This window comes from Cupressus sempervirens, chromosome 8 (assembly GCF_028749045.1).
Source record: "Cupressus sempervirens isolate cs-2001-9-10 chromosome 8, ASM2874904v1, whole genome shotgun sequence".
Classification (NCBI taxonomy): domain Eukaryota; kingdom Viridiplantae; phylum Streptophyta; class Pinopsida; order Cupressales; family Cupressaceae; genus Cupressus; species Cupressus sempervirens.
Genome location: NC_143125.1, coordinates 783,764,224 through 783,782,525, shown reverse-complemented (window position 1 = coordinate 783,782,525; position 18,302 = coordinate 783,764,224).

Sequence of the window (18,302 nt, the reverse complement as noted above, 5' to 3'; positions counted from 1 at the left end):
TAGAACTCGGTAGAGCTCCTCGGTATACTCTTGAACGGATCTTCCTACTTGCTTCAACCCTTGCATTTTCTTTAGCAAATCAAGCTCATAATCCATAGAAATGAATTATTGCTTCAGTTTGGCCTTTTCAAATTTGACCTTATCTAGGTCTTCAATATCTTCATGCTCAAAGTATTCGTCCAATTCATTGATCCAATCAATCAGTTCCTCCAAGCTAAGATTTCCCAAAAAATGTGGGAACCTCAAGCTTAGGTCTTTTTTCCAATTCTAGAAATGGCCCAAAAAAGTCTATCTTCTTCTAGGTTCAAAATGGCCTCTTCTTCAACATTTGCTTCTTATTCTTCATCCTCACTTTCATCCCTTATGACAAGATGTATTCCTCTGTGCATTTGTTCTTCCAATGCTTGCATTTTTCGTTGGAGGGCTCTAAAACCCTCATGTGTAATCCTTATGGCTCTTCCACCATGCTCTCTTTGTGGAGGTAGTTTTACACTTCTGCTCTAACCCTAGTACAAATTGTCTCACAATTGATGATCCCTCCACACACTCAACCCAAACCATAGTCCTAGTGTAAACTACCTCCATTTGGTGAACTATTTACATACTGAGGAACTCCCACTCTATACCACTTGATGAAGGGTGCTCTCTTTGATACCACAACAAACAACAAAAATAGAGAACAACACAAGTTGAGATAACAAAATATGGGCTTTTTACTATCGCCATAAATGTGGAATTATATAATTACAATATGCTAAGCCACATGGGTGCCTTCCTTACAATAGTCCTCAAGATAGAGCTCTGACTATCACCCAAAACTACGCTAGAAAACCTTTGGGTCTTCCTTATATAGGAACTTTTAACCATCCAAGAAGGTTCTAGACACTAGCCCTAATCCTAAAATAAAGTGTTCTAGATAATAAAACTAGTAAAAGATTAAAATATCTTAGATCTAATAATGATGGTGAGTATTGCAACAAATATTTTGAAAAAAATTGTTCCTCTAATGGTATCTGTAGGCAAAAAATTATTTCAAGGACTCCAAAAGAAAATGGAGTGGTTGAACGCATGAACAAGACAATAATGGATCATGCAAGGAATATGAGGTTACATGTTGGTCTACCCTTAAACGTGTTGGTATAGGATGTTAATACTATTGAATATTTGATTAATAGAGGTCCTTCTACTCCTTTAGTTTATCATGTTCCTAAGGAAACATAGACAAATAAGATAGTGAGTTATTCTTTTCTCAAAACCTTTAGTTGTGAAGCATTTGCATGTATAGATTCTAAAAATAGAACCAAGTTGGAGCTTAAACATAAGAAATGTGTATTGTTGTTGGATATGGCATTGATGAATTTTGCTATGAACTTTAGGGTTTTGAAAATCATAAAACTGTAAGAAGCAAGGATGTCATATTCAACGAGAAAGTGTTGTATAAAGATTTGTTGTAGTAGTATAAGAAGAAAGAAAATGATTATGTAATACTACATTATATTCCAATAGTCTCTCATGCTTCACAACAACATAAAAAATAAATACCACAAACCCTAGTGAATGTTAGACAATCAACAAGGCTAAGTAGATCTCAAAAAAGATTGTATCCATTTTTGGATTCTATTTTATTAACAAATGTAGGTAAACCAGAATGTTATGATGAAGCTATGAAGCTAGATACCAAGATTTAGTGGGATACAGAATGAAAGAAGAAATAGACTCCTTGTTGAAATGTCGGACTTAGGATTTATGTAAGTTGTCTACTAGTAAAATGGTCTTACAAAATCAAATGGATTTATAAGTTGAAAGAAGAGGATGGAGGTAAGCAAAGATTTAAAGCCATGTTAGTTGTCAAGATATTCACATATAAAAGGGGTGTTGATTTTGATGAATTTTTTTCTCAAGTTGTTAAAATGACTTCTATTCTCACTATTTTGAGTATTGTGGTGCTTGAAGATTGATTTGTGGAATAGTTTGATGTTAAAAAAACTTTTCTACATAGTGATTCGTATGAATAAATATATATAAAACACTCACAATGATTTGAGGTCAAAGGTAAGGAGAATATAGGGTGCAAATTGAAGAAAAGTTTATATGGCATGAAGCAAGCACCTCAACAATGGTACATTAAATTGGATAATTTTATGAATAAGCATTGATAAAATTGGTGTCATTCAGACCATTGCATTAATTTTAAGAGGTTGGATGATGATAGCTACATTACTCTATATTGGCAAGGTCTAACATGGATCACATTAAGGGATTGAAATGATAGCTAGCGTATCCATTATTTTATCGAGGATTTGGGGGCAGCAAAACCAATCCTTCGCATGAATATTCGCGGAGATGGGAAGAATAGAAAATTGACATTATCTCAAGTTTATTATATTGAGAAGGTGTTGCAATGTTTCCATATAAAAAATGTCAAAGTTGTAAGCACACTTTTGCCTAATCATTTGAAATTGACTAAGGAGATGTGTCCAAAGACACCATAAGTTTAGTATAAAATGTCCAAGGTACCTTATTCTTAAGTTTCAGATAGTTTAATGCATTTCACAGTATGAACTAGACCAAATATTACACATGTTGTGGGAGTCAGTAACCTATATATGAATCATGGGATTGAGCATTGGAATGCAGTCAAATGGAATCTCAAATGCCTGAGAGGTACGTCTCATAAATATTTATATTTTGAGGGCTCTACTAATTCACAAGATTATGTTGACCCGGATTTGGTAGGGGATCTAGATATCAGGTGAAGTACTGTAGGATATGTATTTATTGTTGGTGGGACAACAGTGAGTTAGATTTCTTGGTTGCAAAAGGTGAATGTTATATCCACTATAGAGGCATAGTATGTTGTTGCTATAGAGGAACCACAGAGATGATATGGATTCAATTTTTCATGGAAGCGTTGGGACCCTCTAGATGAACAATTATATGTATACAAGTTGTAATACCCCAAAATTGGCTCATTGCCATGATACCAATTCTGGTCTATTTCTGATCAATCCTAAGTCCTATTTCACTAGGAAAATTCTTATTCTACTACTTGCTACTTGACTTAAATGTCAGATGCAGAAAACCCTAATCTACATTCATCATGCTTATTATTTAATTCCTATAGTATTTACTCATATTAGTTACATTAAACCTATTGATTAATATTTAATTTAATTAATAAGTATTTATACTTTAATTAAATTAAATTATATCCTAAGGCTAATGTACCATGGAATTAAATTTATTTAATTTAATAAATATGCCTATTTTAATTAATTAAACAAAATTATTTAATTAAATGGAGAACTTACTTCTAATTAATTAAACAAAGTTATTTAATTAAATGGGAAGTCATTCCTAATTAATTAAATGAAGTTATTTAATTAAATAAGAAAAGTGCCTCTAATTAATTAAATAGAATTATTTAATTAAATGAAAAAGGTAATTATGAGAACATATCTCATTTTATTAAATTAAATTATATCCTAAGACTAATGTATTATGGGATTAAATTTATTTAATTTAATAAATATGCCTATTTTAATTAATTAAACGAAATTATTTAATTAAATGGAGAACTTACTTCTAATTAATTAAACAAAGTTATTTAATTAAATGGGAAGTCATTCCTAATTAATTAAATGAAGTTATTTAATTAAATAAGAAAAGTGTCTCTAATTAATTAAATAGAATTATTTAATTAAATGAAAAAGGTAATTATGAGAGCATGTCTCATTTTATTAAATTAAATATCTCTCCAAAATCCTTCTTCAGTTCAAAAAGGGAAATTCTCAGTTCACTGTTGATCAAAAAGGAATTAAATTAGTTAACTCCTTATTCTACTCAAATTGAATAAGTTAACTCCTTATTCTACTCAAATTGAATAAATTAACTCCTTATTCTACTCAAATTAAATCAGTTAACTCCTTATTCTACTCAAATTAAATCAGTTAACTCTCTTTAATTTGGGAATCTTCCTTTATGACTGAACTTCACCTTTAATCCTGATCGTTGATTGAAATCGATTTCAACCGTTGATGGATTCCAGGAAAGTCTATTTAAGAGACCCTCATCTCTTCATTTTGAGAGAGGGTTGAATGAGAATTTGCATCGATTTGCTGTTGGATTGTGCATTCGTTTGAGCTCCCTACTTTCATATTCATTTTCTAGATTTAATATGCATACATTTAGTATAATTTCTTTTACATGTTCTTAGATTAAACGTGCATACTATTTGCATCGAATCGCTGCTGGAATTCATACTCACATTTGCTCATATTTTTACATACATCTTGCATTCTTAGTTTAAATTCATCTAGCTTAATAATGCATACATTTTTAGCTTAATGTCTTTTATTTCTTAGATTAATTGCTTGCACTTCATCTAGATTACTTGCACATTCATATAGCTTAAATTGCATTCAAATCTTTCGTTCTTACAGGGTTTGGTTGCTTAAACACCTCGAATCTGAGGATATCTGACAAGCAATTCCCTTTAGATAGAAGGCAACAGGTTGCTTTGCAGGCTGATTTTCGGATGAACAATCCAATGTTCATTTCGGGATGAATCCGCATACAATGACCATGTTGAAGTGTGTGTGTTAGCATAGGCCGCATATTCACACATACACAAGTAGCCAGAGTGTCATTCATCTTTGAAAGAATTGTGCTTTACATTCAAAGATGAAACACGTATAGCTATGGTACCATTTCATTTGACTAGTTTTGGATTATGGACAATGAAAGCTAGAAAAGATACATACAGATGACAATCCAGCAAATATGTTTATTGAGTAGGTACCAAGGCAGAAGTTGAATTGTCTTGACCTTCGGTTGGTCTTCTAGACTAGACATAACAAAAGAATAGTAGAGTCAGAAATGGTTTTACATTCCAATGGGAGCTACAAGTTTACCAATGTTATGATCAATCTCTAAGAGGGAGGTTATTGTTGTGGATTCTGATCAGTCTCCAAGTGGGAGATTATAGTTACATGGAGCTTAATCAAACTCATAGATTATAATTTTCCACTTCCTTTGGCACACTTTCCCCCCAAGTTTCATCTATGGGGGTTTAGAGGCAACACCCCCAAGATAGGGGTCAATAGGAAACATCCCTTATGGTGTTCAGAGGCAGATGCTAAGGCAGGTTCCTAAGGTAGAGTCGTGGGTAAACTCCTCGAGATTGAGAGGTAACACCCTTGAGGCCAAAAATGACTTTATTATTATAAAAGGTGACAGAGTTTATTTTTAATTGGATGACATAATCTAGCCCTAATTTTTTAATTGTCATAAATCTTATATAAAATGGATTAGGTTTAGGGATTTTGTGATGTATGGTGATTTAGTAGCTTCTTGCAATAGCATTGAGATGCAAGAGATTGCAGATTCTAATCAGGTTAAAATCACTAGATAATAATATTGGACTAGATGTTCGATGGATGTAGCCTACCAATTGGATGAACCACGTTAAATCTTTGAGTCTTATGTTTGTTTATGTGTGCTTTTCCTTTGTGATATCTTTATATTTGCATAGAATTTTTATTTCTATCTAACTAATCCTAACAATAATGTCTTGCGAAATTGGATATTAGGTTATATCATGATGTTCTTTGTAATATTATGTCAATTAATTGTTCTCATATCTTGTTGAGTAGACTATAACAATATGATAGAAAATAATGTAGGATGATAGATTAAATATGTATATTACTGTGGCTAATGAGTTGAAGCAAGTATTATTACTCTTGGTAAAATATTTTAAGAACTTGAATTGTACCACAGTAAGAACTTGTTTAGTCAAAGAAAAAGCATTTCTAGTTAGCTTGAAGAAAGCAAGTATGTGTTTTACTTTGATGCCTAAAAAACTTAATTTGGGGACAATGAGTGAGTAACCACCAAAAGTAAAAGAATTACTAACAAAGTTTGAAGACATCATTTCAGCGAACATACTTGATGGATTACCCCGTGTTAGGGGTATCAACCATTATATAGATCTAATTATGGGAGCAAGTTTACCAAATAAGGCACCACATAGAATGGCACCTGTAGAAATGAAGAGTTAAACAAGAAAGAGCAAGAATTTTGCAAAAGAATTGATAAAATAAATTTTGATCCTTGTGCACTACTTGTATTAGCACCTAAGAGGAATGAAAAATAAAGTTTATTCCAAAGCTATAAACAAAACCATACTGAAATGTTGCTTTCCTTTACCTAGGATAGATGATAAAATAGATGGTTTGAGTGAAGCAAGGTATTTTACCAAAATTGATTTTGAAGAGTGGTTATCATAAGATTAGAATCAAAGAGGAGATGAATGGAAGACTACTTCAACACTACTAAGGGTTTGTATGAGCGGTTGATTATGCCTTTTGTTTTGACTAATGCACCTAGTCTATTTGGGGCTAATGAATAAGTATTGGAGAAATTCTTGGGAAAATTTGTGATTGTATAATTGGATGATATTTTGATTTCCAATCAGAGTAAGAAGAGCATTTGTTGCCTCTGAGACAAGTATTGAAATTATTGAAGGAAGAGAAAATGTTGATCAATATCAAGCATTGTATTTTCATAAGGGAAGAGAGTTTATCTGGGATTTTTTATTCTAGCTAAAGGTTTAAAGATTGATCCTAAGAATGTTAAAGCAATTGTTGAATGCCCTACACCAGAGAGTGTTAAAGAAGTCGGATCATTTCATGAGTTGGGTAGTTTTTAGTGGAAGTTTATCAAGAAGTTTAGTTTGGTTCACAATCATATGACAAAGACTATGAAAGATGATAAGAAATTATTTCAAGTGGACATAAGAAGCTATTAAAAGTTTTGAATTATTGGTTTTACCTAATTTCACAGCGGTATTTCAAGTGGATTGTGATGCAAGTGGAAATACAATCAGAGTAATGAGTCAAGAAGGTAGACCTATTATTTTTTACAATAAGAAGTTGAATGGTGCCAAGAGGAGATACTCAATTTATGACTAAGAGTTTGTCATAGTTCAAGATTTGAATAAACGAAGACATTAATTCTTACCCAAGGAATTTGTGTTGTATAGTGATCATAAAGCATTACAATATTTGAGTAGTCAAGATAAGTTGAATCAAAGACACGTGAGATGGGTTTCCTTATAGAGCTATACTTTTGTTTTGAAACATATGAGTGGATAGTCAAAAGTTAGTTGATGCATTGAGTAGAAGAATAATTTTGTTAACAAATATGAGAGTAGAAGTGTTTGGATTTGATGAATTGAAGACTGTGTATGGGGATAATCCGGATTTTGCAGACCCATGAAAAGCTTGTAGTAACACATAGAGCTACAATTATATCTAGTGTAGTAATCATAATTGAGAAAATTGAAAATTGTCACTATTTCATTGTTAAAAGAAAAGGATAATTAAAACACATTTACCTAGATCGCAAATTAGATGAGTCAAAACAAGTTGAGCAAAGTTTACGGTAGAAACACAAAAGCATACAAGCACAAATTGTGTTGTGCATTTGATAATGCCATTTGTAGCATAAAATTGTTCGTTGACAAGGTGTTTTGGCATGATAGTTTTTAGAGCAGCATCATTATGTGGCACTAAAAGATTAGTATTATCAATCATTTCCTTGTTTAAGTTTGCAAATGAATATCTATTTTTATGTTTTTCCAATATAATTGCACATGTATTAGTATGTCAACAACTATTTTCCACATTTTTGGGTTTTTCATGTAGATTGCTAGAGAAACGAAATATATCATTCACAATGAGGAGGTTGGAGTCTAATGTAATAACATTTATGTTGTGTGATGTAGAAATTTTTCTCAAAATATACACTTTAGATTTATTATTAATTAATCTATAATATAATTATATTATTAAAACTAATTATATTAAAACTAACAAAAATTGGAATCAATTTTATCTATAGCACCAAACATGATGGAGGTGTCAAAACCCTAAACAAAATACAAGAAATGAACCCTACCGCACACAAATTAAAAGCTTTTTTGTTACCAATTTACACAGTGATCAAATTTCTACACAACAATGGTGACAATCTCTACAAATTTATAATGCAAGCTAGTTTAATTCTATAAACAAAACTAACATAACCATGAACATTCCAATTTAATCCATCTTCCTAGCATATATGCATATAGACTATGAATTCTCGTTGCTACACTAGTAATAGTGTAATGGTGCTAACAAATAAATAATCATTTTCCTGACTAGGATGTGTAGACACCTAAAAACCTTTAGAAAATAAAGTATTTTTATTTTCTGAAAAATTCTTGATGATATCATCATTTTTTAATTAATTATTTATTTATTTTTATGCCATTAAATCCCTTTATCTTAATTAAAAATATTTAATTAAGGAATCCCTCCCAAAAATGTTTAAATCTTATTTAAACATTATTTCCTTATTTATTAATTATTTAATTAATAAATTGACCAAAAAACCCAAAATAAATTAAAAAATTATTTTTTGCCCAAAACTTGGCCAATTTCCTTAAGACCACTAACCTCTTCCAAAATCTTCTAATCCTTCTTTAATTTTGATTAAAGGCTAATCCCATCATTTTCTACCCCTAATCCCAACTCAAAATATTTAATTAAGATTAAATATTAATCCTCATGTTTATTAAAAAAGTTTTAATAAATATCTCCTCAACCCAAACCCTTGAAATAAATAAAACTTTATTTATTTCCTAAAAATCTAATTTATCCTCATTCTAAGGAGTTCTAAACTCTTCTAGAAAGTCTTCATCCTCATCCTAAGAAGTTCTAGACTCTTCTAGAAAGTCTTCATCCTCATCCTAAGAAGTTCTAGACTATTCTAGAAAGTCTTCATCCTCATCCAAAGTCTAGACTCTTCTAGAAGATGTCTTTAAACCTAATCCTAATCCCCTCCTAACCTTGTCACATTCTCTAAACATGGGTTAAGACTTACTAACCCAAGCCAAAGTTAACAAATATCTCCTCCTTCACCCACCCTCATTAAATGTCATCCACTTGCCTATCCCTAAGCTAATCCTAAACCATCCTAATCCATCCTCTAATCATTTGCACAATCTTAAGCAACTTAAAACCCTCCTAATCAAGCCCAAGTCGAAATTGCTCTCATCTCCTTCAAAATATCTCAACCATAAAACTTTATGAAGCCCACTAGGCCATAAATGACTCTTCTAAGCCCTTTTATTGCTCTTACAAGCCATTATGAGGGTCTTTATGAAGATTTTATCCCTTGAGCCTCCTTTGTTGACTCATACTTCCCCTTTCTTCCATCCTCTCACCCTGTGACATGTGTCACTTCCTGATTGGTTGTAAGGAAGCACAATCCATGTGCTCTCCTCTCATGCAATCTGAGCCCTCCATGAGCTTTTCCCCATCCTTGCATCTTAGCCCTCAATCCCTCAAGCCTCTTTCCTATAAATTGGATCCTTCCCTTTTGCAAAACAACACAATCCATGAAGTAAAGTCGTAATGCCATTTTAAGAAGCCATTTTACATCAAAACCATACACTCACACCTAAATTCCAACTCCATTTGAAGCCCTTTTTGAAGCATAAGCTTGAGCATACATCCTATCTATTTAGACAAAGCCACTCAACAAGAGAGCTTCTTATTGAGAGAGCCCATTAATGGCTCATATTCTTAATTGAGAGCTCATCTTAATCTATCTTGAAGTTTATGAATTTTGTTTAGTTTGTAGAAGCTTTATTTAAATTTGGTTTCTATTAGCATACTAACATTGCTCATATACATTTTGGCACGCCTGGTGGGACCCCACATGGGTCATCTTCATTAGCTTTTTTAGTCAAGTTTTGTATGTCATTTGCTAATTTTGGCTAATTTTGCTTGTTTTTGTGATTGGTAGGATTGTATAAATTGGTTTTGTAGGTCCACATGAGCATGAAGAAGACAAAATAACTCATAGACTATCTCATAGTGTTTGCAGATTTTTCAAGCTTATAGGTGGACAAAGCACTTGAAATTCTTCTTCCTCTTCTTGTGGGAGATCTTGGCCAATTTTTTTTTAAGGAAGCAAAATCATACACACTTCTTTTTAGTGCTTAAAATGAACCCCCAAATCATACTTAAATCCATTAAAAAATTAAAAATTTGCAAAAAAGAAAAAATCTTTTAACAAGTGAAACTAAACCAATCCAATCATTTGCATCCTTGCAACATCAAGGTTTTAGATGCATTCATGCAAAGTTAGGAACACTTCATTTTTGAGAATTTAAAAAGAACTTCAAGTTTCCATTTCAAAAGGTTCAAAATCAACACTAAGTGCACACTAAAATCTAAATCAAACTCAAAGCATCAATCAAGGATAAAATGAACCTCATTTGCAAATATTTTAAAGTTTTTTTTAAAATCTCATGAAAACTAAGAGTCCTAAATGGTTGCCAAAAATTGTCTTAAAAGCTTTGTTATTTGTTCCAAACAAATGTCTTGTTGCAAAATCTTGAATGTTTCTTAGGTTTTTCATGCATCAAAACAATCTAGGAATATCATTTTTGGGCTTAAAATATGCAAACTAGAACACAAAATCTTGAATGAAAACCAAAGTCCAAAGAGTCATTTTCACTTTTGAGTCCAAAACAATCTTGAATGATCTAAGGTTAAAACAAAGCACTTCAAAGTTCTTAAAACAACACACAAAATCTCAATCTTGAATGCTCAAAGGAAAAAACTTGAATGTTTAATCACTTGTCTTTGAATGCATGTTGCTAAAATCACTCTTGAGTGTCATGGATTAAAATCAAGTTTATTTTTTTTATGAATGGATGATTAAAACAACAAATCCAATCTTGAATGCCATAGATCAAATAATCATCTTTTGGGGCATAAAAAGAATCCACATTTTTGAAATCTTCTAAGTTATAAAAACTAATAAAGACGCTTTTAGTAAGTTTGTAGTTGGACTCACCCTCTTTAATCACCCATCAATTTAACCATTGGTTGCAATCTTAGCGCCATCTATAGAGATGGGTCTACCTATGAGGGTGTTAAGTGCTCAACAAAGATCAAACTCCACTCACTTGGGTCTTTAGTGGTTTTTCTAAGTTGGAAAATTTTTTCAATGTGCATTAATCTCTCTCACACTTCATCTGGGCATAAAAATTGGACAAATCTTGACTTGGAGGGCCTCCGGGCGTGCGCTTCGCAATCGAGTTTCACACATCTTTGTTTTGGGCTTAAAACAAACTCACACTCAATCTTGAATGCCTAACAATCAATGAACATTGCATGGTTTGGACGCATTTTCAATGACGCTCGCATTTCTTATGTTGATGATCTCTCGACTTTCATTATGCTGACGATGCTGTCAAATTGGAATGAACATTGTATGCCATAATCACAAGTGTCTTCAATCATAGCTTACAAAATCTAAATCATCAATTGGAATAAACACGTGTCTTTTAAAGCCTAAGATCATGTATGTGGTCTTGTTTTACACTTTTTAGGAGGCCTGCTTGGGGATTTCATCACCCCTTGGGACGACCTCAACTCCAGCGTTTCGGCGGAGTATAAAAATCGGGAGGTGAATCCAAAGACACCTCTCTTGGAATCAAGATTTTGTCACTCAGGCTAAGCCTCAAGGAACTTTATACCCTTGAGAAGTGAAAGAGAAGTGGGTTACCGCTCCTCTCGGCTGTGTGACATCTTTTTGGTTTCATCTACGAATTTGGGTCTCACGTACCTTGCGTATATCGAGGACTCCCTAGCTATAACAAATTTCATCCTTGTAGAAAGCTTCCTAGGATGTTGGTGTGTTTGACGTGCTTGCTCCAAAATTTTGTCTGCTTGTTTGTTCATAGCTTTTGAATGAATGTTTGCCAACTTTGGTCAAAATCCCAAAAAAGCAGAAATCTCCCAACTCAAGGCATACTTAGCGTAGTCAATGCCTCATCAGAAAATCATCCAAGCTCCCTCGCTGCAACTGAATCTATCTAGTTCCTTGCTTTAGAACAATCCCAAATCCAAAGTCTCTCCAAATCATCCCCCCCAACCAGCTAGCAACCCAATCCAAAATCACCCAAGCCTTTAAGGAATTGTTGTTACTCTGCCAGAGTTTGCTATCCAATCAATCCTACCAATCAACCAATCTCACCAAGGTTATCCTTCTAACAGAGCATTGTCTAGGGTAATCCAGCTTTGTCACTTGTATCCCTCATCGCCTTGAGCTAAAGGTTGGGATCCACAAGTGGTCAATCTCGTGTCATACCCATAGGATCATTAGTCTATCCTCAAGTTGACACAGCCACCAATCCTGCACATAGGAAAGCAAAACCCTCACCTTTTGACAACATGCCCTTGAAGTCTTCCATCCTTAGAAAAGCCTAAAATCCCCATCCAATCCTCCTTAGGTTTGTCATGCAGCTTTGACTTTTCCTAGAAAATCTTTGCAAACCCAATCCAAAATCTAAGCTTAATCCAAATCCAACCATGAGCTTCCGTGTTCATCCATATTTAAGACCTCATCCCCCATCAAACTCACCGTCAAAGCATGAAGTCCCAATCCTATCATGATTAGTTTGGTCACATTGTCCTTGCTCCCACCACCTTCTATTCCAATGATGATGAAAATCTTGTTGACTATGACGGGTATATTGAAAGCCTTAGAAACATTTTGCCACCCATCCCCCAAAATCCAAGAATTCTTCCAAACTATCTAGTCATGCCATCTCATATCTCAGCTTCTCCTCCATCACCCAATCAACCAAACTTCCAATCTTCCACCCCCATCACACCAGCTATTCCTATCAATCCACCACCTCCACCTCTGACAGACGAGTCTCCCAAGAATCTCCTAGAGGAAATACAAGAAAAGCCACCTCCAACAGTCGATAAGCCATGTCATCTAATCCAACCATGTGAAGTAGTCAATAATGAAGCTTCCCCATCTATAATATCACTTCCATCTCCTATAGCTATCATCCCCATACCATCCATAAAATTGCTTAAAATCCTTCCACTTCCTGCAAGCATCAAAATCCCACCATCTGTCAAAACCCTCCAAATCCTATCCACATCACCTCCAAGCATTTCCCAAATCTCTCATAATGACCCTTATGCATCCATCTTCTACTCACCCATCTCCACTACTGAATCTCCCATCTATCCATCTGCTGCCTTTGAAGAGTCCATCCCTTCACCTCCTATTGCACCATCCACTCCAAACGAATCCTATCAAGATCCTGCCCAAAAGCATGTTGACATCCCCCAAAGAATAAATGAAGATATCATCGTACCATGTCTTCCATCCATAGTGTAGTCAATATCCCCTCCATCTCCAAAACCTCAAGCCATACCTCCTCTACTGTCGGATATCTTTTCATCCCATCAGCTAAATCAAGATCCTATCCTACCATCTCCTCCACTCCATGCTTCCATCTTACCACCTACCAAGCTATTTCACCATCTATAATATACCCTCTTGGTTCACTTACCTTCATCCATAGTGGCCTCCTCTTAGCAGAAGAATTAAGAATAGTATCTCCCTATTGCAGTACATCTGATAAAGCACTTCCACCATTTTCTGCAAGAAAAAAGTATCCTCAGCTAGTTCAAATGCTCAATCGATGGCATTATCAAGGTCAAGGTTTAGGACCACAAGAGCAAGGAATCAGAAAGCCTATTATTGCACAAAAAAATCTAGGATTTCATGGTCTTGGATATGTATTCAAAGGCTCACCATCTAAAGGTGTTGGTACACCACACCCCCAAACCAAGCCTATCTCCAGACCCCCCATGCCAGCCTCCCATCACTCCTTCAAGAAATCTTATGTCATCCCCCCTCCACCATCTTTGCAACCTAAAACAACCGACCATATCCCCCCTTCATCCGCTAAATCCATTTTGGGTCCCTATGTCCCAAAATCTACCATCCTCCATCCTCCTATCAGCCATCATTCAAATCCTATTCCCTCCATTCCTATGCAAGATCAGCAAAGGCACATATCGAGGCACATCATCCATCATCATCCCCCTACACGCTCTCCCATATCCTCTCCATCTCACAAAGCTTCTCCTAACCATCTTCTCAAAGCTTACCACAGCAATGTAAATGCCAACTTCAAAATGCATAAAGCTAAAAATCCACATCCTAGGCGATCATATGTCTATTCTAAAAGACATACTCCAAAAAGGAAAAATCCAATCAAAGAATGCAAAATAATGCAAAAGCCTATGAAAAGAAAATCCAAAACCAGGTGGATCCCAAAGAAAAAAGTTGAAACCCAATGCATAATGGCATCCACCATTGCTAATCCTCCATCTAGTGACTCATGTCCCCCATCTCCTAACTCCATCTTGGGTGCCTATATCCCCAAGCACGCTTCCACAAATCCTCCATCACGCCCGCATCTACCATCTATCCCCCATATGCTCTTTTCACACTGGTCCCAACATGTGCCAATGTTGCTCTTGCAAGCATCCCCATCTCATGCTCCTTTCCAACCTTTTCATCCCTCCATCTCCTACCATCAATCCCATCTAATCCAATCGATTGCATAAATCACACATCCGGTGTACCAACAGCTAGCAACAAAATTGAACATTCCAACATCCAGTGAAAAATCCCAAAAAAGCCAAAATAGCTGAAGAAAGCCAAAACCATTCCAGCTAAGTCCAAAGTCAAAAAGTCAAAAAAAAAATAAAGAAAAATAAAGCGTCCACTGGTGAAAACTTGGCAATTCAAGCACCTTGGACAAGTACCATGATGAAAACTTGGCAAACAAGCGTCATGCGTAATCTCGCCATCCCCAGCTTAGCCTATCACCCTCATGCTTTTGGTCATCTCTTGACATCCAACTCCATCTTCCAATCTATCCACCTATCCTCCACCCTCCATCTTCCATCTCACACCATCCACTTATCTCCTGCAGCTTCAGCCAACCATCCCAGCTATCATCCATCTCCCTAGCCCCTTCAGCTTTTTCCATCCTAGCTTCAATCCTATCACATCCATCATAAGACCTCCTTCTGCATGTTATCTTCTGATTGGGGGCACTATATTCCTTGGAGATCTTGTCTTGTCCATCCTCCCTTGTCATTGGTATCTAGCTCTAGGCTATCCTCATGCAAACCCAATGTCATCTCTTTATATCCATCATAATCCTAGCTATCTACCATCCTATCCAGCCATCTCATCCTGCTCCTCTAGCTATCCTTGGTCACAAAATCTCTCATCATCATTGGATGCATCCTGCCAAATCCATATCTTTCGCTATCACCCCACCCTTAGCTTTCGCATCTTGCACAACATCGAACCATCCTGCTATCCTATCATCTTGAGCTTTTGCCTGCTTGTAACTATCTTGGTCAGCTTCAGCTTGTAAATATCTTGGTTCGTCAGCTTGTACATCCTCTTTAGCTTAGTACCATTGTATCTATCTAGCTTTTGTGGCAGTTGCTCCTTGATCAGCATCTTGCACACATCGCACATCTTGGTTAGCTATTCCAATGCATCCTTTAGCTAGATCTCTTGTCACCGAAGTGTTATCCTTCTTAGTTCAGCTTGCCAGACACATCACTCATCTAGATCCATCAGCTTAGGTGCTCTCCGATAGATCCTTGCAGGATATAGCTTTCATCATGTCTGATCTTGGTCCGTTAGTACCTTGTCCTACCCATCTCGTTGGCAAACAGTTCTCTTTTGGATTTTCACTTTCTTTCGATTTGGAATCTTCCCTTTTGGGTCTTGAAGTATCTTTTCCAAGCAATCCTTTTGTTCCCTCCTCAAGGTTGCCACGATCTTCCATATCATGGTATATTGTGAATGGGGCAATCTGGGCGTAAGGTCTTGATCAAGTCTTTTGTTTGTTTTTCTTTTCTTCTTGTGAGTTACCCAGTGTCGGTTCCACTCTGATTCTTTCGAGATTTATGTGTGATGCTGGGGCAATCCTTGCGTATTTGTTTTGAGTCAGTTCGTCTGTCCTCTGGACAGTTGGTGAAAAGGCATTGATGTTCTTGGTAACCTTGGCAATTAACCAACAATCCTATAGCAAATCTAGTGCTCAACTACATGGTGGTACTTCTCTTTGAAGTATCCCCCTGCTCAAAAAGCTTCAATGGTTTTCCTTCATCTCCATTATCCCCCATCCATATCCAACATCCGTCTCTCCTACCCCAGCTTATGCATCAATGTCTCTTTGAATCACTCCTCACCTTTAGCTTTAGGGATCCACAATCCTAGTCTTAGGGATCCACCAATCCAAATCAATCCACCAAGCCTCATCTTTCGAGATCCACAATCCTAGTCCTAGGGATCTTCGAAACCCATCTTCCACCAATCTGACTCTTTGAAATCCTATTGCATCAGCTTTTTAATCCCCTCATCCATCTCCCCATCCTGGATTCCTTTTATAGCGCTCCGCTCCTTCATCCTCTGTAATCCCTGAGATCTTAAGCTTGCTTCCTCTTGTGCCTCTGATTCTCCCTTTATCATTCTCCCGTAGTGAGAGTTTGAGCTAACTAAACCTCTTCTCTTAAGCCAATCTGAGTCTTCTTGTTCATCTCGAATTCTTGTACTTTTCAAGAAGTCGTCGAGCCTCGCTTTCTCTCCCCGCCGCCTTCTTGAGGGGGCATCTTGCAGTCCATTCTCTCCTCTTCTGCTCTAGCCTTGGGCATCTTATTTTCTTATCTTTGATGTCATGCCACTTGCGGCATCACATCAAAGAGGGGCAAAATGTAGACACCTAAAAACCTTTAGAAAATAAAGTATTTTTATTTTCTGAAAAATTCCTGATGACATCATCATTTGTTAATTAATTATTTATTTAATTTATTTATTTATTTTTATGCCATTAAATCCCTTTATCTTAATTAAAAATATTTAATTAAGGAATCCCTCCCAAAAATGTTTAAATCTTATTTAAACATTATTTCCTTATTTATTAATTATTTAATTAATAAATTGACCAAAAAACCCAAAATAAATAAAAAAATTATTTTTTGCACAAAACTTGGCCAATTTCCTTAAGACCACTAACCTCTTCCAAAATCTTCTAATCCTTCTTTAATTTTGATTAAAGGTTAATCCCATCATTTCCTACCCCTAATCCCAACTCAAAATATTTAATTAAGATTAAATATTAATCCTCATGTTTATTAAAAAAGTTTTAATAAATATCTCCTCAACCCAAACCCTTGAAATAAATAAAACTTTATTTATTTCCTAAAAATCTAATTTATCCTCATCCTAAGAAATTCCAGACTCTTCTAGAAAGTCTTCATCCTCATCCTAAGAAGTTCTAGACTCTTCTAGAAAGTCTTCATCCTCATCCTAGGAAGGTCTAGACTATTCTAGAAAGTCTTCATCCTCATCCAAAGTCTAGACTCTTCTAGAAGATGTCTTTAAACCTAATCCTAATCCCCTCCTAACATTGTCACATTCTCTAAACATGGGTTAAGACTTACTAACCCAAGCCAAAGTTAACAAATATCTCCTCCTTCACCGACCCTCATTAAATGCCATCCACTTGCCTATCCCTAAGCTAATCCTAAACCATCCTAATCCATCCTCTAATCATTTGCACAATCCTAAGCAAGCTTAAAACCCTCCTAATCAAGCCCAAGTCGAAATTGCTCTCATCTCCCTCAAAATATCTCAACCATAAAACTTTATGAAGCCCACTAGGCCATAAATGACTCTTCCAAGCCTTTTTATTGCGCTTACAAGCCATTATGAGGGTCTTTATGAAAATTTTATCCCTTGAGCCTCCTTTGTTGACTCATTCTTCCCCTTTCCTTCATCCTCTCACCCTGTGACATGTGTCACTCCCTGATTGATTGTAAGGAAGCACAATCCATGTGCTCTCCTCTCATGCAATCTAAACCCTCCATGAGCTTTTCCCCATCCTTGCATCTTAGCCCTCAATCCCTCAAGCCTCTTGCCTATAAATTGGATCCTTCCCTTTTGCAAAACAACACAATCCATGAAGTAAAGTCATAATGCCATTTTAAGAAGCCATTTTACATCAAAACCATACACTCACACCTAAATTCCAACTCCATTTGAAGCCCTTTTTGAAGCATAAGCTTGAGCACACATCCTATCTATTTAGACAAAGCCACTCAACAAGAGAGCTTCTTATTGAGAGAGCCCATTAATGGCTCATATTCTTAATTGAGAGCTCATCTTAGTCTATCTTGAAGTTTATGAATTTTGTTTAATTTGTAGAAGCTTTATTTAAATTTGATTTCTATTAGCATACTAACATTGCTCATATACAGGATGAAGACTACTAATCATGTCCTTCCTTAAGTCTTCAATATTATCCCCAACCAACTATAGTTTGGGCACGTGCC